This window comes from Nothobranchius furzeri, chromosome 4 (genome assembly GCF_043380555.1).
Source record: "Nothobranchius furzeri strain GRZ-AD chromosome 4, NfurGRZ-RIMD1, whole genome shotgun sequence".
Lineage (NCBI taxonomy): Eukaryota > Metazoa > Chordata > Actinopteri > Cyprinodontiformes > Nothobranchiidae > Nothobranchius > Nothobranchius furzeri.
Genome location: NC_091744.1, coordinates 27,087,012 through 27,109,722, shown reverse-complemented (window position 1 = coordinate 27,109,722; position 22,711 = coordinate 27,087,012).

Below are 22,711 nucleotides of genomic sequence, written 5' to 3'. Positions count from 1 at the left end.
AAGGCAAGACGCTCCTCGGGGCGCGTCTTGCTGGGGCCTCTCTCCTGGAGGCGCTCAGTCAGACCCAGTGCTGACATGTGGCAAGACGCTCCTCGGGGCGCGTCTTGCTTGGGCCTCTCTCCTGGAGGCGCTCAGTCAGACTGAGTAGTGACATGTGGCCTGACGCTCCTCGGGGCGCGTCTTGCTTGGGCCTCTCTCCCGGAGGCGCTCAGTCAGACCCATTGGTGACATGTGGCAAGACACTCCTCGGGGCGCGTCTTGCTTGGGCCCCTCTCCTGGAGGCCCTCTGTCAGACCCAGTGTTGACATGTGTCAAGACGCTCCACGGGGCGCGTCTTGCTTGGGCTTCTCTCCTGGAGGCCCTCAGTCAGACCCATTGTTGACATGTGGCAAGACGCTCCTCGGGGCGCGTCTTGCTTGGGCCTCTCTCCTGGAGGCGCTCAGTCAGAACCAGAGGTGACATGTGGCAAGACGCTCCTCGGGGCGCGTCTTGCTTGGGCCTCTCTCCTGGAGGCCCTCTGTCAGACCCAGTGTTGACATGTGGCAAGACGCTCCTCCGGGCGCATCTTGCTTGGGCCTCTCTCCTGGAGGCCCTCAGTAAGACCCATTGTTGACATGTGGCAAGACGCTCCTCGGGGCGCGTATTGCTTGGGCCTCTCTCCAGAAGGCCCTCAATAAGACCCATTGTTGACATGTGGCAAGACGCTCCTCGGGGCGCGTCTTGCTTGGGCCTCTCTCCTGGAGGCGCTCAGTCAGACCCAGTGTTGACATGTGGCAAGACGCTCCACGGGGCGCGTCTTGCTTGGGCTTCTCTCCTGGAGGCCCTCAGTCAGACCCATTGTTGACATGTGGCAAGACGCTCCTCGGGGCACGTCTTGCTTGGGCCTCTATCCTGGAGGCGCTCAGTCAGACCGAGTAGTGACATGTGGCAAGACGCTCCTCGGGGCGCGTCTTGCTTGGACCTCTCTCCTGGATTCGCTCAGTTAGACCGAGTAGTGACATGTCGCAAGACGCTCCTCGGGGCGCGTCTTGCTTGGGCCTCTCTCATGGAGGCCCTCTGTCAGACCCAGTGTTGACATGTGGCAAGACGCTCCTCGGGGCGCGTCTTGCTTGGGCCTCTCTCCTGGAGGCGCTCAGTCAGAACCAGAGGTGACATGTGGCAAGACGCTCCTCGGGGTGCGTCTTGCTTGGGCCTCTCTCCTGGAGGCCCTCTGTCAGACCCAGTGTTGACATGTGGCAAAACGCTCCTCCGGGCACATCTTGCTTGGGCCTCTCTCCTGGAGGCCCTCAGTAAGACCCATTGTTGACATGTGGCAAGACGCTCCTCGGGGCGCGTCTTGCTTGGGCCTCTCTCCAGAAGGCCCTCAATCAGACCCAGTGTTGACATGTGGCAAGACGCTCCTCGGGGCGCGTCTTGCTTGGGCTTCTCTCATGGAGGCCCTCAGTCAGACCCAGTGTTGACATGTGTCAAGACGCTCCTCGGGGCGTGTCTTGCTTGGGCCTCTCTCCTGGAGGCGCTCAAACAGACCGAGTAGTGACATGTGGCAACACGCTCCTCGGGGCGCGTCTTGCTGGGGCTTCTCTCATGGAGGCACTCAGTCAGATCCAGTGTTGACATGTGGCAAGACGCTCCTCGGGGCGCGTCTTGCTTGGACCTCTCTCCCTGAGGCGCTCAGTCAGACCGAGTAGTGACATGTGGCAAGACGCTCCTCGGGGCGCGTCTTGCTTGGACCTCTCTCCCTGAGGCGCTCAGTCAGACCCAGTGTTGACATTTGGCAAGACACTCCTCGGGGCGCGTCTTGCTTGGGCCTCTCTCATGGAGGCCCTCTGTCAGACCCAGTGTTGACATGTGTCAAGAAGCTCCTCGGGGGGCGTCTTGCTTTGGCCTCTCTCCTGGAGGCGCTCAGTCAGACCGAGTGCTGACATGTGGCAAGAAGCTCCTCGGGGCGCGTCTTGCTTGGGCCTCTCTCCTGGAGGCGCTCAGTCAGACCAAGTGGTGACATGTGGCAAGACACTCCTCGGGGCGCGTCTTGCTTGGGCCTCTCTCCTGGAGGCCCTCTGTCAGACCCAGTGTTGACATGTGGCAAGACACTCCTCGGGGCGCGTCTTGCTTGGGCCTCTCTCATGGAGGCCCTCTGTCAGACCCAGTGTTGACATGTGGCAAGACACTCCTCGGGGCGCGTCTTGCTTGGGCCTCTCTCATGGAGGCCCTCTGTCAGACCCAGTGTTGACATGTGTCAAGACGCTCCTCGGGGTGCGTCTTGCTTTGGCCTCTCTCCTGGAGGCGCTCATTCAGACCGAGTGCTGACATGTGGCAAGAAGCTCCTCGGGGCGCGTCTTGCTTGGGCTTCTCTCCTGGAGGCCCTCAGTAAGACCCATTGTTGACATGTGGCAAGACGCTCCTCGGGGCGCGTCTTGCTTGGGCCTCTCTCCAGGAGGCGCTCAGTCAGACTGAGTAGTGACATGTGGCCTGACGCTCCTCGGGGCGCGTGTTGCTTGGGCCTCTCTCCTGGAGGCGCTCAGTCAGACCAAGTGGTGACATGTGGCAAGACGCTCCTCGGGGCGCGTCTTGCTTGGGCCTCTCTCCAGAAGGCCCTCAATCAGACCCAGTGTTGACACGTGGCAAGACGCTCCTCGGGGCGCGTCTTGCTTGGGCCTCTCTCCTGGAGGCGCTCAGTCAGAATGAGTAGTGACATGTGGTCTGACGCTCCTCGGGGCGCGTGTTGCTTGGGCCTCTCTCCTGGAGGCGCTCAGTCAGACCAAGTGGTGACATGTGTCAAGACACTTCTCGCGGCGCGTCTTGCTTGGGCCTCTCTCCTGGAGGCCCTCTGTCAGACCCAGTGTTGACATGTGGCAAGACACTCCTCGGGGCGCGTCTTGCTTGGGCCTCTCTCATGGAGGCCCTCTGTCAGACCCAGTGTTGACATGTGTCAAGACGCTCCTCGGGGCGCGTCTTGCTTTGGCCTCTCTCCTGGAGGCGCTCAGTCAGACCGAGTGCTGACATGTGGCATGACGCTCCTCGGGCCGCGTGTTGCTTGGGCTTCTCTCCTGGAGGCCCTCAGTCAGACCCATTGTCGCCATGTGGCAAGACGCTCCTCGGGGCGCGTCTTGCTTGGGCCTCTCTCCTGGAGGCGCTCAGTCAGACCGAGTGCTGACATTTGGCAAGACGCTCCTCGGGGCGCGTCTTGCTTGAGCTTCTCTCCTGGAGGCGCTCAGAAAGACCCAGTGTTGACATGTGACAAGACGCTCCTCGGGGCACGTCTTGCTTGGGCCTCTCTCCTGGAGGGCCTCTGTCAGACCCAGTGTTGACATGTGGCAAGACGCTCCTCCGGGCACATCTTGCTTGGGCCTCTCTCCTGGAGGCCCTCAGTCAGACCCATTGTTGACATGTGGCAAGACGCTCCTCGGGGCGCGTCTTGCTTGGGCCTCTCTCCTGGAGGCCCTCTGTCAGACCCAGTGTTGACATGTGTCAAGACGCTCCTCGGGGCGCGTCTTGCTTGGGCTTCTCTCCTGGAGGCCCTCAGTCAGACCCATTGTTGACATGTGGCAAGACACTCCTCGGGGCGCGTCTTGCTTGGGCTTCTCTCCTGGAGGCGCTCAGACAGACCCAGTGTTGACATGTGACAAGACGCTCCTCGGGGCGCCTCTTGCTTGGGCCTCTCTCCTGGAGGCGCTCAGTCAGAACCAGAGGTTACATGTGGCAAGACGCTCCTCGGGGCGCGTCTTGCTCGGGCCTCTATCCTGGAGGCCCTCTGTCAGACCCAGTGTTGACATGTGGCAAGACGCTCCTCCGGGCGCATCTTGCTTGGGCCTCTCTCCTGGAGGCCCTCAGTCAGACCCATTGTTGACATGTGGCAAGACGCTCCTCGGGGCGCGTCTTGCTTGGGCCTCTCTCCTGGAGGCGCTCAGTAAGACCGAGTGCTGACATAAGGCAAGACGCTCCTCGGGGCGCTCATTGCTTGGGCCTCTCTCCTGAATGCCCTCTGTCAGACCGAGTGTTGACATGTGGCAAGACTCTCCTCGGGGCGCGTCTTGCTTGGGCTTCTCTCATGGAGGCCCTCAGTCCGACCCAGTGTTGACATGTGTCAAGACGCTCCTCGGGGCGTGTCTTGCTTGGGCCTCTCTCCTGGAGGCGCTCTGTCAGACCCAGTGTTGACATGTGGCAAGACGCTCCTCTGGGCGCGTCTTGCTTGGGCTTCTTTCCTGGAGGCCCTCAGTCAGACCCATTGTTGACATGTGGCAAGACGCTCCTCGGGGCACGTCTTGCTTGGGCCTCTCTCCTGGAGGCGCTCAGTCAGACCGAGTAGTGACATGTGGCAAGACGCTCCTCGGGGTATGTCTTGCTTGGGCGTCTCTCCTGGAGGCGCTCAATTAGACCCATTGGTGACATGTGGCAAGACGCTCCTCTGGGCGCGTCTTGCTTGGGCTTCTCTCCTGGAGGCCCTCAGTCAGACCCATTGTTGACATGTGGCAAGACGCTCCTCGGGGCACGTCTTGCTTGGGCCTCTCTCCTGGAGGCGCTCAGTCAGACCGAGTAGTGACATGTGGCAAGACGCTCCTCGGGGCGCGTCTTGCTTGGACCTCCCTCCTGGAGGCGCTCAGTCAGACCGAGTAGTGACATTTGGCAAGACGCTCCTCGGGGCGCTTCTTGCTTGGGCCTCTCTCCTGGAGGCGCTCAGTCAGACCGAGTGCTGACATAAGGCAAGACGCTCCTCGGGGCGCGTCTTGCTGGGGCCTCTCTCCTGGAGGTGCTCAATCAGACCCAGTGGTGACACGTGGCAAGACGCTCCTCTGGGCGCGTCTTGCTTGGGCCTCTCTCCTGGAGGAGCTCAGTCAGACCCAGTGGTGACACGTGGCAAGACGCTCCTCGAGGCGCATCTTGCTTGGGCCTCTCTCCTGGAGGCGCTAAGTCAGACCCAGTGTTGACACGTGGCAAGACGCTCCTCGGGGCGCGTCTTGCTTGGGCCTCTCTCCTGGAGGCGCTCAGTCAGACACAGTGTTGACATGTGGCAAGACACACCTCGGGGCGCGTCTTGCTTGGGCTTCTCTCATGGAGGCCCTCAGTAAGACCCATTGTTGACATGTGGAAAGAAGCTCCTCGGGGCGCGTCTTGCTTTGGCTTCTCTCCTGGAGGCCCTCAGTCAGACCCATTGTTGACATGTGGCAAGACGCTCCTCGGGGCGCGTATTGCTTGGGCCTCTCTCCTGGATGCCCTCTGTCAGACCCAGTGTTGACATGTGGCAAGACTCTCCTCTGGGCGCGTCTTGCTTGGGCTTCTCTCATGGAGGCCCTCAGTCAGACCCAGTGTTGACATGTGTCAAGACGCTCCTCGGGGCGTGTTTTGCTTGGGCCTCTCTCCTGGAGGCGCTCAGTCAGACCCAGTGTTGACATGTGGCAAGACGCTCCTCGGGGCGCTTCTTGCTTCGGCTTCTCTCCTGGAGGCCCTCAGTCAGACCCATTGTTGACCTGTGGCAAGAAGCTCCTCAGGGCACGTGTTGCTTGGACCTCTCTCCTGGAGGCGCTCAGTCAGACCGAGTAGTGACATGTGGCAAGACGCTCCTCGGGGTATGTCTTGCTTGGGCGTCTCTCCTGGAGGCGCTCAATTAGACCCAGTGTTGACATGTGGCAAGACGCTCCTCGGGGCGCGTCTTGCTTGGGCTTCTCTCCTGGAGGCCCTCAGTAAGACCCATTGTTGACATGTGGCAAGACGCTCCTCGTTGTGCGTCTTGCTTGGGCCTCTCTCCAGAAGGCCCTCAATCAGACCCAGTGTTGACACGTGGCAAGAAGCTCCTCGGGGCGCGTCTTGCTTGGGCCTCTCTCCTGGAGGCGCTCAGTCAGACTGAGTAGTGACATGTGGCCTGACGCTCCTCGGGGCGCGTCTTGCTTGGGCCTATCTCCTGGAGGCGCTCAGTCAGACCCATTGGTGACATGTGGCAAGACACTCCTCGGGGCGCGTCTTGCTTGGGCCCCTCTCCTGGAGGCCCTCTGTCAGACCCAGTGTTGACATGTGTCAAGACGCTCCACGGGGCGCGTCTTGCTTGGGCTTCTCTCCTGGAGGCCCTCAGTCAGACCCATTGTTGACATGTGGCAAGACGCTCCTCGGGGCGCGTCTTGCTTGTGCCTCTCTCCTGGAGGCGCTCAGTCAGAACCAGAGGTGACATGTGGCAAGACGCTCCTCGGGGCGCGTCTTGCTTGGGCCTCTCTCCTGGAGGCCCTCTGTCAGACCCAGTGTTGACATGTGGCAAGACGCTCCTCCGGGCGCATCTTGCTTGGGCCTCTCTCCTGGAGGCCCTCAGTAAGACCCATTGTTGACATGTGGCAAGACGCTCCTCGGGGCGCGTATTGCTTGGGCCTCTCTCCAGAAGGCCCTCAATAAGACCCAGTGTTGACATGTGGCAAGACGCTCCACGGGGCGCGTCTTGCTTGGGCTTCTCTCCTGGAGGCCCTCAGTCAGACCCATTGTTGACATGTGGCAAGACGCTCCTCGGGGCGCGTCTTGCTTGGGCCTCTCTCCTGGAGGCGCTCAGTCAGACCCAGTGTTGACATGTGGCAAGACGCTCCACGGGGCGCGTCTTGCTTGGGCTTCTCTCCTGGAGGCCCTCAGTCAGACCCATTGTTGACCTGTGGCAAGACGCTCCTCGGGGCACGTCTTGCTTGGGCCTCTCTCCTGGAGGCGCTCAGTCAGAACCAGAGGTGACATGTGGCAAGACGCTCCTCGGGCGCATCTTGCTTGGGCCTCTCTCCTGGAGGCCCTCAGTAAGACCCATTGTTGACATGTGGCAAGACGCTCCTCGGGGCGCGTCTTGCTTGGGCCTCTCTCCAGAAGGCCCTCAATCAGACCCAGTGTTGACATGTGGCAAGACGCTCCTCGGGGCGCGTCTTGCTTGGACCTCTCTCCCTGAGGCGCTCAGTCAGACCGAGTAGTGACATGTGGCAAGACGCTCCTCGGGGCGCGTCTTGCTTGGACCTCTCTCCCTGAGGCGCTCAGTCAGACCCAGTGTTGACATTTGGCAAGACACTCCTCGGGGCGCGTCTTGCTTGGGCCTCTCTCATGGAGGCCCTCTGTCAGACCCAGTGTTGACATGTGTCAAGAAGCTCCTCGGGGGGCGTCTTGCTTTGGCCACTCTCCTGGAGGCGCTCAGTCAGACCGAGTGCTGACATGTGGCAAGAAGCTCCTCGGGGCACGTCTTGCTTGGGCTTCTCACCTGGAGGCCGTCAGTAAGAACCATTGTTGACATGTGGCAAGACGCTCCTCGGGGCGCGTCTTGCTTGGGCCTCTCTCCAGAAGGCCCTCAATCAGACCCAGTGTTGACACGTGGCAAGACGCTCCTCGGGGCGCGTCTTGCTTGGGCCTCTCTCCTGGAGGCGCTCAGTCAGACCAAGTGGTGACATGTGGCAAGACACTCCTCGGGGCGCGTCTTGCTTGGGCCTCTCTCCTGGAGGCCCTCTGTCAGACCCAGTGTTGACATGTGGCAAGACACTCCTCGGGGCGCGTCTTGCTTGGGCCTCTCTCATGGAGGCCCTCTGTCAGACCCAGTGTTGACATGTGTCAAGACGCTCCTCGGGGCGCGTCTTGCTTTGGCCTCTCTCCTGGAGGCGCTCATTCAGACCGAGTGCTGACATGTGGCAAGAAGCTCCTCGGGGCGCGTCTTGCTTGGGCTTCTCTCCTGGAGGCCCTCAGTAAGACCCATTGTTGACATGTGGCAAGACGCTCCTCGGGGCGCGTCTTGCTTGGGCCTCTCTCCAGGAGGCGCTCAGTCAGACTGAGTAGTGACATGTGGCCTGACGCTCCTCGGGGCGCGTGTTGCTTGGGCCTCTCTCCTGGAGGCGCTCAGTCAGACCAAGTGGTGACATGTGGCAAGACGCTCCTCGGGGCGCGTCTTGCTTGGGCCTGTCTCCAGAAGGCCCTCAATCAGACCCAGTGTTGACACGTGGCAAGATGCTCCTCGGGGCGCGTCTTGCTTGGGCCTCTCTCCTGGAGGCGCTCAGTCAGAATGAGTAGTGACATGTGGTCTGACGCTCCTCGGGGCGCGTGTTGCTTGGGCCTCTCTCCTGGAGGCGCTCAGTCAGACCAAGTGGTGACATGTGTCAAGACACTTCTCGGGGCGCGTCTTGCTTGGGCCTCTCTCCTGGAGGCCCTCTGTCAGACCCAGTGTTGACATGTGGCAAGACACTCCTCGGGGCGCGTCTTGCTTGGGCCTCTCTCATGGAGGCCCTCTGTCAGACCCAGTGTTGACATGTGTCAAGACGCTCCTCGGGGCGCGTCTTGCTTTGGCCTCTCTCCTGGAGGCGCTCAGTCAGACCGAGTGCTGACATGTGGCATGACGCTCCTCGGGCCGTGTGTTGCTTGGGCTTCTCTCCTGGAGGCCCTCAGTCAGACCCATTGTTGACATGTGGCAAGACACTCCTCGGGGCGTGTCTTGCTTGGGCCTCTCTCCTGGAGGCGCTCAGTCAGACCGAGTGCTGACATTTGGCAAGACGCTCCTCGGGGCGCGTCTTGCTTGGGCTTCTCTCCTGGAGGCGCTCAGAAAGACCCAGTGTTGACATGTGACAAGACGCTCCTCGGGGCACGTCTTGCTTGGGCCTCTCTCCTGGAGGCCCTCTGTCAGACCCAGTGTTGACATGTGGCAAGACGCTCCTCCGGGCGCATCTTGCTTGGGCCTCTCTCCTGGAGGCGCTCAGTCAGACACAGTGTTGACATGTGGCAAGACACTCCTCGGGGCGCGTCTTGCTTGGGCTTCTCTCATGGAGGCCCTCAGTAAGACCCATTGTTGACATGTGGAAAGAAGCTCCTCGGGGCGCGTCTTGCTTGGGCCTCTCTCTTGGAGGCGCTCAGTCAGACCCAGTGTTGACACGTGGCAAGAAGCTCCTCGGGGCGCGTCTTGCTTGGGCCTCTCTCCTGGAGGCGCTCAGTCAGACCCAGTGGTAACATGTGGCAAGACGCTCCTCGGGGCGCGTATTGCTTGGGCCTCTCTCCTGAATGCCCTCTGTCAGACCGAGTGTTGACATGTGGCAAGACTCTCCTCGGGGCGCGTCTTGCTTGGGCTTCTCTCATGGAGTTCCTCAGTCCGACCCAGTGTTGACATGTGGCAAGACGCTCCTCTGGGCGCGTCTTGCTTGGGCTTCTCTCCTGGAGGCCCTCAGTCAGACCCATTGTTGACATGTGGCAAGACGCTCCTCGGGGCACGTCTTGCTTGGGCCTCTCTCCTGGAGGCACTCAGTCAGACCGAGTAGTGACATGTGGCAAGATGCTCCTCGGGGCGCGTCTTGCTTGGACCTCCCTCCTGGAGGCGCACAGTCAGACCGAGTAGTGACATTTGGCAAGACGCTCCTCGGGGCGCTTCTTGCTTGGACCTCTCTCCTGGAGGCGCTCAGTTAGACCGAGTAGTGACATGTGGCAAGACGCTCCTCGGGGCACGTCTTGCTTGGGCCTCTCTAATGGAGGCGCTCTGTCAGACCGAGTGCTGACATAAGGCAAGACGCTCCTCGGGGCGCGTCTTGCTGGGGCCTCTCTCCTGGAGGAGCTCAGTCAGACCCAGTGGTGTCACGTGGCAAGACGCCCCTCGGGGCGCACCTTGCTTGGGCCTCTCTCCTGGAGGCGCTAAGTCAGACCCAGTGTTGACACGTGGCAAGACGCTCCTCGGGGCGCGTCGTGCTTGGGCCTCTCTCCTGGAGGCGCTCAGTCAGACCCAGTGTTGACATGTGGCAAGACTCTCCTCGGGGCGCGTATTGCTTGGGCCTCTCTCCTGAATACCCTCTGTCAGACCCAGTGTTGACATGTGTCAAGACGCTCCTCGGGGCGCGTCTTGCTTTGGCCTCTCTCCTGGAGGCGCTCAGTCCGACCGAGTGCTGACATGTGCCCCGGAGGCACTCAGTCAGACCGAGTAGTGACATGTGGCAAGACGCTCCTCGGGGCGCGTCTTGCTTGGGCCTCTCTCCAGAAGGCCCTCAATCAGACCCAGTGTTGACACGTGGCAAGACGCTCCTCGGGGCGCGTCTTGCCTTATGTCAGCACTCGGTCTGACAGAGGGCCTCCAGGAGAGAGGCCCAAGCAAGACGTGCCCCGACGAGCATCTTGCCACATGTCAACACAGGGTCTGACTGAGCGTCTCCAGGAGAGAGGCCTGAGGAGCGTCTTGCCACATGTCAACACTGGGTCTGACAGAGGGCCTCCAGGAGAGAGGCCCAAGCAAGACGCGCCCCGAGGAGCGTCTTGCCACATGTCACCTCTGGTTCTGACTGAGCGCCTCCAGGAGAGAGGCCCAAGCAAGACGCGCCCCGAGGAGCGTCTTGTCATATGTCAACACTGGGTCTGTCTGAGCGCCTCCAGGAGAGAAGCCCAAGCAAGACGCGCCCCGAGGAGCGTCTTGCCACATGTCAACAATGGGTCTGACTGAGGGCCTCCAGGAGAGAAGCCCAAGCAAGACGCGCCCCGAGGAGCGTCTTGACACATGTCAACACTGGGTCTGACAGAGGGCCTCCAGGAGAGAGGCCCAAGCAAGACGCGCCCCGAGGAGTGTCTTGCCACATGTCACCACTGGGTCTGACTGAGCGCCTCCAGGAGAGAGGCCCAAGCAAGACGCGCCCCGAGGAGCGTCAGGCCACATGTCACTACTCAGTCTGACTGAGCGCCTCCAGGAGAGAGGCCCAAGCAAGACGCGCCCCGAGGAGCGTCTTGCCACATGTCAGCACTGGGTCTGACTGAGCGCCTCCAGGAGAGACGCCCCAGCAAGACGCGCCCCGAGGAGAGTCTTGCCACATGTCAACACTCGGTCTGACAGAGGGCTTTCAGGAGAGAGGTCCAAGCAATACGCGCCCCGAGGAGCGTCTTGCCACATGTCACCACTGGGTCTGAATGAGCGCCTCCAGGAGAGAGGCCCAACCAAGACGCGCCCCGAGGAGTGTCTTGCCACATGCTAACACTGGGTCTGACTGAGCGCCTCCAGGAGAGAGGCCCAAGCAAGACGCGCCCCGAGGAGCGTCTTGCCACGTGTCAACACTGGGTCTGACTGAGCGCCTCCAGGAGAGAGGCCCAAGCAAGACGCGCCCCGAGGAGCGTCTTGCCACATGTGAACACTGGGTCTGACTGAGCGCCTCCAGGAGAGAGGCCCAAGCAAGACGCGCCCGGAGGAGCGTCTTGCAACATGTCAGCACTCGGTCTGACTGAGCGCCTCCAGGAGAGAGGCCCAAGCAAGACGCGCCCCGAGGAGCGTCTTGACACATGTCTCCTCTGGGTCTGACTGAGCGCCTCCAGGAGAGAGGCCCAAGCAAGACGTGCCCCGACGAGCATCTTGCCACATGTCAACACAGGGTCTGACTGAGTGCCTCCATGAGAGAAGCCCCAGCAAGACGCGCCCCGAGGAGCGTCTTGCCACATGTCAACACTGGGTCTGACTGAGCACCTCCAGGAGAGAGGCCCAAGCAAGAAGCGCCCCAAGGAGCGTCTTGCCACATGTCAACACTGGGTCTGACTGAGCGCCTCCAGGAGAGAGGCCCGAGGAGCGTCTTGCCACATGTCACCTCTGGGTCTGATGGCAAGACTCTCCTCGGGGCGCGTCTTGCTTGGGCTTCTCTCATGGAGGCCCTCAGTCCGACCCAGTGTTGACATGTGGCAAGACGCTCCTCTGGGCGCGTCTTGCTTGGGCCTCTCTCCTGGAGGCGCTCAGTCAGACCGAGTGCTGAAATAAGGCAAGACGCTCCTCGGGGCGCGTCTTGCTGGGGCCTCTCTCCTGGAGGTGCTCAATCAGACCCAGTGGTGACACGTGGCAAGACGCTCCTCTGGGCACGTCTTGCTTGGGCCTCTCTCCTGGAGGAGCTCAGTCAGACCCAGTGGTGACACGTGGCAAGACGCTCCTCGGGGCGCATCTTGCTTGGGCCTCTCTCCTGGAGGCGCTCAGTCAGACACAGTGTTGACATGTGGCAAGACACTCCTCGGGGCGCGTCTTGCTTGGGCTTCTCTCATGGAGGCCCTCAGTAAGACCCATTGTTGACATGTGGAAAGAAGCTCCTCGGGGCGCGTCTTGCTTTGGCTTCTCTCCTGGAGGCCCTCAGTCAGACCCATTGTTGACATGTGGCAAGAGGCTCCTCGGGGCGCGTATTGCTTGGGCCTCTCTCCTGGATGCCCTCTGTCAGACCCAGTGTTGACGTGTGGCAAGACTCTCCTCGGGGTGCGTCTTGCTTGGACCTCTCTCCTGGAGGCGCTCAGTCGAACCGAGTAGTGACATGTGGCAAGACGCTCCTCGGTGCGCGTCTTGCTTGGGCTTCTCTCCTGGAGGCCCTCAGTCAGACCCATTGTTGACATGTGGCAAGACGCTCCTCGGGGCGCTTCTTGCTTGGGCCTCTCTCCTGGAGGCGCTCAGTCAGACAGAGTTCTGACATGTGGCAAGACGCTCCTCGGGGCGCGTCTTGCTGGGGCCTCTCTCCTGGAGGCGCTCAGTCAGACCCAGTGTTGACATGTGTCAAGACGCTCCTCGGGCGTTTCTTGCTTGCGCCTCTCTCCTGGAGGCGCTCAGTCAGACCCAGAGGTGACATGTGGCAAGACGCTCCTTGGGCCTCTCTCCTGGAGGCGCTCAGTCAGACCCAGTGTTGACATGTGGCAAGACGCTCCTCGGGGCGCTTCTTGCTTGGGCCTCTCTCCTGGAGGTGCTCAGTCAGACCCAGAGGAGACATGTGTCAAGACGCTCCTCGGGGCGCGTCTTGCTTGGGCCTCTCTCCTGGAGGCGCTCAGTCAGACCGAGTGCTGACATGTTGCAAGACGCTCCTCCGGGCGCGTCTTGCTTGGGCCTCTCTCCTGGAGACGCTCAGTCAGACCCAGTGTTCACATTTGGCAAGACGCTCCTCGGGGCTCGTCTTGCTTGGGCCTCTCTCCTGGAGGCGCTCAGTCAGACCCAGTGTTGACACGTGGCAAGACGCTCCTCGGGGCGCATCTTGCTTGGGCCTCTCTCCTGGAGGCGCTCAGTCAGACCCAGTGTTGGCATGTGGCAAGACACTCCTCGGGGCGCGTCTTGGTTGGGCCTCTCTCCTGGAGGCGCTCATTCAGACCCAGTGGTGACATGTGGCAAGACGCTCCTCGGGGCGCGTATTGCTTGGGCCTCTCTCCTGAATGCCCTCTGTCAGACCGAGTGTTGACATGTGGCAAGACTCTCCTCGGGGCGCGTCTTGCTTGGGCTTCTCTCATGGAGTTCCTCAGTCCGACCCAGTGTTGACATGTGGCAAGACGCTCCTCTGGGCGCGTCTTGCTTGGGCTTCTCTCCTGGAGGCCCTCAGTCAGACCCATTGTTGACATGTGGCAAGACACTGCTCGGGGCGCGTCTTGCTTGGGCCTCTCTAATGGAGGCGCTCAGTCAGACCGAGTGCTGACATAAGGCAAGACGCGCCCCGAGGAGCGTCTTGCCACGTGTCAACACTGGGTCTGAATGAGGGCCTTCTGGAGAGAGGCCCAAGCAAGATGCGCCCCGAGGAGCGTCTTGCCACATGTCACTACTCGGTCTGACTGAGTGCCTCCGGGGCACATGTCAGCACTCGGTCGGACTGAGCGCCTCCAGGAGAGAGGCCAAAGCAAGAAGCGCCCCGAGGAGCGTCTTGCCACATGTCAACACTGGGTCTAATTGAGCGCCTCCAGGAGAGATGCCCAAGCAAGACGCGCCCCGAGGAGCGTCTTGCCACATGTCATTACTCGGTCTGACTGAGCGCCTCCAGGAGAGAGGTCCAAGCAAGACGCGCCCCGAGGAGAGTCTTGCCACATGTCAACACTGGGTCTGACTGAGCGCCTCCAGGAGAGAGGCCCAAGCAAGACGCGCCCCGAGGAGCGTCTTGCCACGTGTCAACACTGGGTCTGACTTAGCGCCTCCAGGAGAGAGGCCCAAGCAAGGTGCGCCCCGAGGGGCGTCTTGCCACGTGTCACCACTGGGTCTGACTGAGCTCCTCCAGGAGAGAGGCCCCAGCAAGACGCGCCCCGAGGAGCGTCTTGCCTTATGTCAGCACTCGGTCTGACTGAGCGCCTCCATTAGAGAGGCCCAAGCAAGACGTGCCCCGAGGAGCGTCTTGCCACATGTCACTACTCGGTCTAACTGAGCGCCTCCAGGAGAGAGGTCCAAGCAAGACGCGCCCCGAGGAGCGCCTTGCCAAATGTCACTACTCGGTCTGACTGAGCGCCTCCAGGAGGGAGGTCCAAGCAAGACGCGCCCCGAGGAGCATCTTGCCACATGTCACTACTCGGTCTGACTGAGCGCCTCCAGGAGAGAGGCCCAAGCAAGACGTGCCCCGAGGAGCGTCTTGCCACATGTCAACAATGGGTCTGACTGAGGGCCTCCAGGAGAGAAGCCCAAGCAAGACGCGCCCAGAGGAGCGTCTTGCCACATGTCAACACTGGGTCGGACTGAGGAACTCCATGAGAGAAGCCCAAGCAAGACGCGCCCCGAGGAGAGTCTTGCTACATGTCAACACTCGGTCTGACAGAGGGCATTCAGGAGAGAGGCCCAAGCAATACGCGCCCCGAGGAGCGTCTTGCCACATGTCACCACTGGGTCTTAATGAGCGCCTCCAGGAGAGAGGCCCAACCAAGACGCGCCCCGAGGAGTGTCTTGCCACATGCCAACACTGGGTCTGACTGAGCGCCTCCAGGAGAGAGGCCCAAGCAAGACGCGCCCCGAGGAGCGTCTTGCCACGTGTCAACACTGGGTCTGACTGAGCGCCTCCAGGAGAGAGGCCCAAGCAAGACGCGCCCCGAGGAGCGTCTTGCCACAGCTGAACACTGGGTCTGACTGAGCGCCTCCAGGAGAGAGTCCCAAGCAAGACGTGCCCGGAGGAGCGTCTTGCAACATGTCAGCACTCGGTCTGACTGAGCGCCTCCAGGAGAGAGGCCCAAGCAAGACGCGCCCCGAGGAGCGTCTTGACACATGTCTCCTCTGGGTCTGACTGAGCGCCTCCAGGAGAGAGGGCCAAGCAAGACGTGCCCCGACGAGCATTTTTCCACATGTCAACACTGGGTCTGACTGAGTGCCTCCATGAGAGAAGCCCCAGCAAGACGCGCTCCGAGGAGCGTCTTGCCACATGTCAACACTGGGTCTGACTGAGCACCTCCAGGAGAGAGGCCCAAGCAAGAAGCTCCCCGAGGAGCGTCTTGCCACATGTCAACACTGGGTCTGACTGAGCGCCTCCAGGAGAGAGGCCTGAGGAGCATCTTGCCACATGTCACCTCTGGGTCTTACTGAGCGCCACCAGGTGAGAGGCGCAAGCAAGAAACGCCCGAGGAGCGTCTTGACACATGTCAACACTGGGTCTGACTGAGCGCCTCCAGGAGAGAGGCCCCAGCAAAGACGCGCCCCGAGGAGCGTCTTGCCACATGTCAACAATGGGTCTGACTGATGGCCTCCAGGAGAGCAGCCCAAGCAAGACGCGCCCTGAGGAGCGTCTTGCCACATGTCAACACTGGGTCTAATTGAGCGCCTCCAGGAGAGAGGCCCAAGCAAGACGCGCCCCGAGGAGCGTCTTGCCACATGTCACTACTCGGACTGACTGAGCGCCTCCAGGAGAGAGGTCCAAGCAAGACGTGCCCCGAGGAGAGTCTTGCCACATGTCAACACTGGGTCTGACAGAGGGCATCCAGGAGAGAGGCCCAAGCAATACGCGCCCCGAGGAGCTTCTTTCCACATGTCAACAATGGGTCTTACTGAGGGCCTCCATGAGAGAAGCCCAAGCAAGACGCGCCCCGAGGAGTGTCTTGCCACATGTCAACACTGTGTCTGACTGAGCGCCTCCAGGAGAGAGGCCCAAGCAAGACGCGCCCCGAGGAGCGTCTTGCCACGTGTCAACACTGGGTCTGACTTAGCGCCTCCAGGAGAGAGGCCCAAGCAAGATGCGCCCCGAGGAGCGTCTTGCCACGTGTCACCACTGGGTCTGACTGAGCTCCTCCAGGAGAGAGGCCCAAGCAAGACGCGCCCAGAGGAGCGTCTTGCCACGTGTCACCACTGGGTCTGATTGAGCACCTCCAGGAGAGAGGCCCCAGCAAGACGCGCCCCGAGGAGCGTCTTGCCTTATGTCAGCACTCGGTCTGACTGAGCGCCTCCAGGAGAGAGGCCCAAGCAAGACGCGCCCCGAGGAGCGTCTTGCCACATGTCACTACTCGGTCTAACTGAGCGCCTCCAGGAGAGAGGTCCAAGCAAGACGCGCCCCGAGGAGCGTCTTGCCAAATGTCACTACTCGGTCTGACTGAGCGCCTCCAGGAGGGAGGTCCAAGCAAGACGCGCCCCGAGGAGCGTCTTGCCACATGTCAACAATGGGTCTGACTGAGGGCCTCGAGGAGAGAAGCCCAAGCAATATGCGCCCAGAGGAGCGTCTTGCCACATGTCAACACTGGGTCTGACTGAGCGCCTCCAGGAGAGAGACCCAAGCAAGACACGCCCCGAGGAGCGTCTTGACATATGTCAACACTGGGTCGGACTGAGGGCCTCCATGAGAGAAGCCCAAGCAAGACGCGCCCCGAGGAGAGTCTTGCCACATGTCAACACTCGGTCTGACAGAGGGCATTCAGGAGAGAGGCCCAAGCAATACGCGCCCCGAGGAGCGTCTTGCCACATGTCACCACTGGGTCTGAATGAGCGCCTCCAGGAGAGAGGCCCAAGCAAGACGCGCCCCGAGGAGCGTCTTGCCACATGTCAACACTGGGTCTGACTGAGCGCCTCCAGGAGAGAGGCCCAAGCAAGACGCGCCCCGAGGAGCGTCTTGCCACATGTCAACACTGGGTCTGACTGAGCGCCTCCAGGAGAGAGGCCCAAGCAAGATGCGCCCCGAGGAGCGTCTTGCCACATGTCAACAATGGGTCTGACTGAGGGCCTCCAGGAGAGAGGCCCAAGCAAGATGCGCCCGAAGGAGCGTCTTGCCACATGTCAACACTGGGTCTGACAGAGGGCCTCCAGGAGAGAGGACCAATCAAGACGCGCCCCGAGGAGCGTCTTGCCACATGTCACCTCTGGTTCTGACTGAGCGCCTCCAGGAGAGAGGCCCAAGCAAGACGCGCCCCGAGGAGCATCTTGTCACATGTCAACACTGGGTCTGTCTGAGCGCCTCCAGGAGAGAAGCCCAAGCAAGACGCGCCCCGAGGAGCGTCTTGCCACATGTCAACAATGGGTCTGACAGAGGGCCTCCACGAGAGAGGCCCAAGCAAGACGTGCCCCGAGGATCGTCAGGCCACATGTCACTACTCAGTCTGACTGAGCGCCTCCAGGAGAGAGGCCCAAGCAAGACGCGCCCCGAGGAGCGTCTTGCCACATGTCAGCACTCGGTCTGACTGAGCGCCTCCAGGAGAGAGGCCCAAGCAAGACGCGCCCCGAGGAGCGTCTTGCCACATGTCAACAATGGGTCTGACTGAGGGCCTCCAGGAGAGAAGCCCAAGCAACACGCGGCCCGAGGAGCGTCTTGCCACATGTCAGCACTCGGTCTGACTGAGCGCCTCCAGGAGAGAGGCCCAAGCAAGACGCGCCCCGAGGTGCGTCTTGCCACATGCCAACAATGGGTCTGACTGAGGGCCTCCAGGAGAGAAGCCCAAGCAAGACGCGCCCCGAGGAGCGTCTTGACACATGTCAACACTGGGTATGACAGAGGGCCTCCAGGAGAGAAGCCCAAGCAAGACGCGCCCCGAGGAGCTTCTTGCCACCTGTCAGCACTCGGTCTGACTGAGCGCCTCCAGGAGAGAGGCCCAAGCAAGACGCGCCCCGAGGAGCGTCTTGCCACATGTCAACAATGGGTCTTACTGAGGGCCTCCAGGAGAGAAGCCCAAGCAAGACGCGCCCCGAGGAGCTTCTTGCCACCTGTCAGCACTCGGTCTGACTGAGCGCCTCCAGGAGAGAGGCCAAAGCAAGACGCGCCCCGAGGAGCGTCTTGACACATGTCAACACTGGGTCTGACAGAGGGCCTCCATGAGAGAGGCCCAAGCAAGACGCGCCCCGAGGAGTGTCTTGCCACATGTCAACACTGGGTCTGACAGAGGGCCTCCAGGAGAGAGGCCCAAGCAAGATGCGCCCCGAGGATTGTCTTGCCACATGTCACCACTTGGTCTGACTGAGCGCCTCCAGGAGAGAGGCCCAAGCAACACGCGCCCCGAGGAGCGTCAGGCCACATGTCACTACTCAGTCTGACTGAGCGCCTCCAGGAGAGAGGCCCAAGCAAGACGCGCCCCGAGGAGCGTCTTGCCACGTGTCAACACTGGGTCTGATTGAGGGCCTTCTGGAGAGAGGCCCAAGCAAGACGCGCCCCGAGGAGCTTCTTGCCACATGTCAGCACTCGGTCTGACTGAGTGCTTCCAGGAGAGAGGCCAAAGCAAGACGCCCCCCGAGGAGCGTCTTGACACATGTCAACACTGGGTCTGACAGAGGGCCTCCATGAGAGAGGCCCAAGCAAGACGCGCCCCGAGGAGCGTCTTGCCACATGTCACTACTCGGTCATACTGAGCGCCTCAGGGAGAGAGGTCCAAGCAAGACGTGCCCCGAGGAGCGTCTTGCCACATGTCAACAATGGGTCTGACTGAGGGCCTCCAGGAGAGAAGCCCAAGCAAGACGCGCCCCGAGGAGCGTCTTGCCACATGTCAACACTGGGTCTGACTGAGCGCCTCCAGGAGAGAGGCCGAAGCAAGACACGCCCCGAGGAGCGTCTTGACACATGTCAACACTCGGTCTGACTGACGGCCTCCATGAGAGAAGCCCAAGCAAGACGCGCCCCGAGGAGAGTCTTGCCACATGTCAACACTCGGTCTGACAGAGGGCATCCAGGAGAGAGGCCCAAGCAATATGCGCCCCGAGGAGCGTCTTGCCACTTAAACCCACAACCTAGCACTGAGGACAGAGGGACTTTATTTAAATTAGTACTTAATGGAAACGATACATAATGATACATAAGAGCCATGTCACACATTCAGCCTAGGAATAGTAGCATTGTGCACTATTAAAAATATACACATCAATTGCTCGAATCCCATTGTTGCAAAGTAAAACTCTAATAAAACTCTAGTCTGACATCAACAGAGAAGACTTAGTGTATGTACTACAAATACAGCATTAGGATTTAGAGTGGACCGTGCACCTTGTGAACCATCAGAGGCTTATGACGCAACATATCTTCCAGTTGCTATTAGACAAGTTATAATTCTCGACCATTTTTCGGAACTGGTTTCTTGGGTCCGTGAGTAAATGCCATTAGTACTTAATGGAAACGATACATAATGATACATAAGAGCCATGTCGTACATTCAGCCTAGGAATAGTAGCATTGTGCACTATTAAAAATATACACATCAATTGCTCGAATCCCATTGTTGCAAAGTAAAACTCTAATAAAACTCTAGTCCGACATCAACAGAGAAGACTTAGTGTATGTACTACAAATACAGCATTAGGATTTCGAGTGGACCGTGCACCTTGTGAACCATCAGAGGCTTATGACGCAACATATCTTCCAGTTGCTATTAGACAAGTTATAATTCTCGACCATTTTTCGGAACTGGTTTCTTGGGTCCGTGAGTAAATGCCAAATGAGATGATAGTCCTTAAGTAAGTTCCTGGCGATCCCATGTCACGCTCTTGCCCATCAGCCGGTGAACGCTGAGACGGAACTCGATGAGAGCAATGTATTTTTTAAGTGCTCCGAATGTACTTCTAACAAGCGTGCGATTCACTTTGTGAGTAAACCGCAGCTGCAGCTGATTCAAACAGTCGAGCCAACTTTCTACATCACAATATGCGTTTTGTAGTTAGTCGAGTTACCTTTTGTGTGGCGCATGCACGGGTCGTTATCGTCCAGCTCCCAGCTTAGAGAGTCCTGTATTGACACAGACGTCAATACATCTCGATGTCATGCAACACACAAAGTCTGTCGCATACAGGTGGGTTAACACATGTACGATACCTTTTTGTGTGGCGCATGCACGGGTTGTTAGCGTCCAGCTCCCAGCTTAGAGAGTCCTGTATTGACACAGACGTCAATACATCTCGATGTCATGCAACACACAAAGTCTGTCGCATACAGGTGGGTTAGCACATGTACGATACCTTTTGTGTGGCGCATGCACGGGTCGTTAGCGTCCAGCTCCCGGCTTATAGAGAGTCCTGTATTGACACAGACGTCAATACATCTCGATGTCATGCAACACACAAAGTCTGTCGCATACAGGTGGGTTAACACACATGTACGATGTGTGCGATGGCACGCCCAGTTTACAATGGGACACGACGATGATCATTGTTAACCAAACTCTTGTTTCTCACGACAGGTGGTAGCGTTGTCTCCTGCACCTGGTCTTCGTGCACAGAGGGTGCTGTAATGTGCTCGTCATAGTCGCGATCGTTGTCACTCGAATCCGTTGTTCTCACGACAGGTGGTAGCGTTGTCTCCTGCATGTTGTCTTCACGTGCGGCAAGCGTTGTGCTGTGCTCGTTATAATGGTTGTCTTCGTACAAAGGGGGTGTTGAATACTCCTTCGCGAGTAGTGTAGGAGGTGGTGTGATGGGACGGTTCTCAGAGGCGTTATGTGAGCGTACCACCATGGCCTGAGCAACTGCGACTACTGAGAGTACACCCAGTACAGACAGCGAGATCTTTTTTTTTCTTGGGTGTTGTACGTGTGGGTACAGCCGCTTTAATGGCAGTGAGAGCAAGTGGGCAAATGTATTTATAGGTCACTAGCAGAAACTAAGGCACGTGGTCAGAGTGTAATCGTAACCACCGTAGCTCTTGTCATAATTTAATATACATAGAAATCAGAAACGGGCATGTCAGGATAGACATCGCGAGTGATAATGCGGCCAGTATCTGTGTGCGCTTGAGAGCACCTTGTTGTTCTACTGTGGTGCCCACGCCGCCAGGTCTGTAAATGTCATCGACCTCCTTTATATACGCATACGCTAAAGACCGTATATTCTCTATGGATTTGAACACGTCCTTTGTTTCGCGTAACGCTTGAGCTGTGTCGAGCGTGATGTTGTGAGTGTACGCCAGTGTTTCACGTGCACCGAGGTCCGAAAGGGCGTGCGCTACAACTATTAACCTTGGTTTGGGAGTGTGGCGAAACGCTCGCTCCGCTGTAATGGGCGGATGCAATGTTATCACCTGGTACGTTTCGTTAGTCGGGTCGTAACACACCGGTCCGTCACACGGACCTTCACATTGTATGGGCCACAGTAAGGACAACACGCCGCCGACCGTGACTTCGCACTCGACCGCGGTGGTGTTATCGATTTGCAAAGGATCACATACGCCTCTCATGTCGCAATGAGGCACATTGTAGTCGACGCGACCGTCGGTCACCATAGCTTTCGTCAGCCAAAACACTCGATTGCCCTTCGAAACATCGGCGATCAACGTGAGCTTAGAGGTCGACGTCGCTTTACTGTACGCCAGGATATCCGTGTGTGAGTGCACGCTCGATGTCGATTGACAACCGGTCATGTCAGACCTGATCAGACCTTCTGAACACATGACCATTAGTTGTTGTGCGGCCGAGAGTATCGCGATCATACCGTTGAGATGTGTAGAAATCGCGTACATGCCAGCCTTCCACGTTTCCAAAATTTCCAGCAGTCTAGAGGGACTTGTCTTAGCGCGCACGGCTGTGCTGAATTTGCGTTGGGTAGACACAACGGCTTCGACCTCGCTTAGGATCTGTGGGCTCATGTACTCGTGGTAGGCCAAGACGTGTATAGTCGAGCGCGGTGACGCCCCGAACACTTGACCCGGTTTTGTTGTGGTGATATGCGTGTCCAGTAACGCGGCAAAGTCCGCATGTCTAGCGTGTATTGATTTTACAGCTCGCTCATACCCCAACAGTACGGTCCGTAGAAGTTTGTTCACTTGTTTCCATGCGCTCGTGGAACACAGGACATCGCAACCTCTGTGATACTCAAGTAAAGCGTCAAACACCAGCTGCTTGCACGTTGGAAATACAATCGGTAGTAACTTCTTACTCCACTCTATGTTGAACTCGTATAGTATGTATATGGGCGGTTGCGGCGGTTTGCGCATTTTCTATCTACCCTCCGCTAATATGACTCTGTGGTCTGTCTCCTGAGATGGTGCGGTTGGACCTTGCGAGAGTGCACTATCGACGGTCGGCGTTTCCATTTCGTCAACTGCCATTTTCAGCCGCTGGCAAACGGCCGTCGACGGTCGATGCGAGACACCAACATAACGTTAGACCGCGACCCTCATGCCAGTTTTCTGTAGTACTGGTTGTAGTTTCTGGTGCACACTCGAAACGCCATTACGATCACAATTACGTTGATTAATAAATCCAGTGTTGTAGCGACTGCAGCCAGCGCCGTCGCGCAACTTGTGTCGGTGTTATCTCTCGATACTTTCATTCCTATCCGAGCGTATGCAGAATCTACGGATCTGGTGAAGTTGCTTGTCACTAGCTTGTGCACGTTTGATATGGCACTTTGCGCGAGACTCGCACAACCTGCAGTGGCGACTGTCGCGTCAGTGCAAAGTTTTTCCGATATATCGCTCGCAACATCGTTTGTCATTTGCTGTACACTGCTCACACTGGCCGCGAGGTCGCGGAGAGGGTCTTCGTTACGAGTTGTGTAATATCCGCTGACTTGCCGATTCAATTCTGGTGGCGCTGACCCAAACGAGAACGCTTTTAAGGCGCATGTCGTGGTAACTCTGGTAGCGCCGTGGTTGACGAGGACGATCATCTTTAGCAATAGTTCATCTCGAAGCAC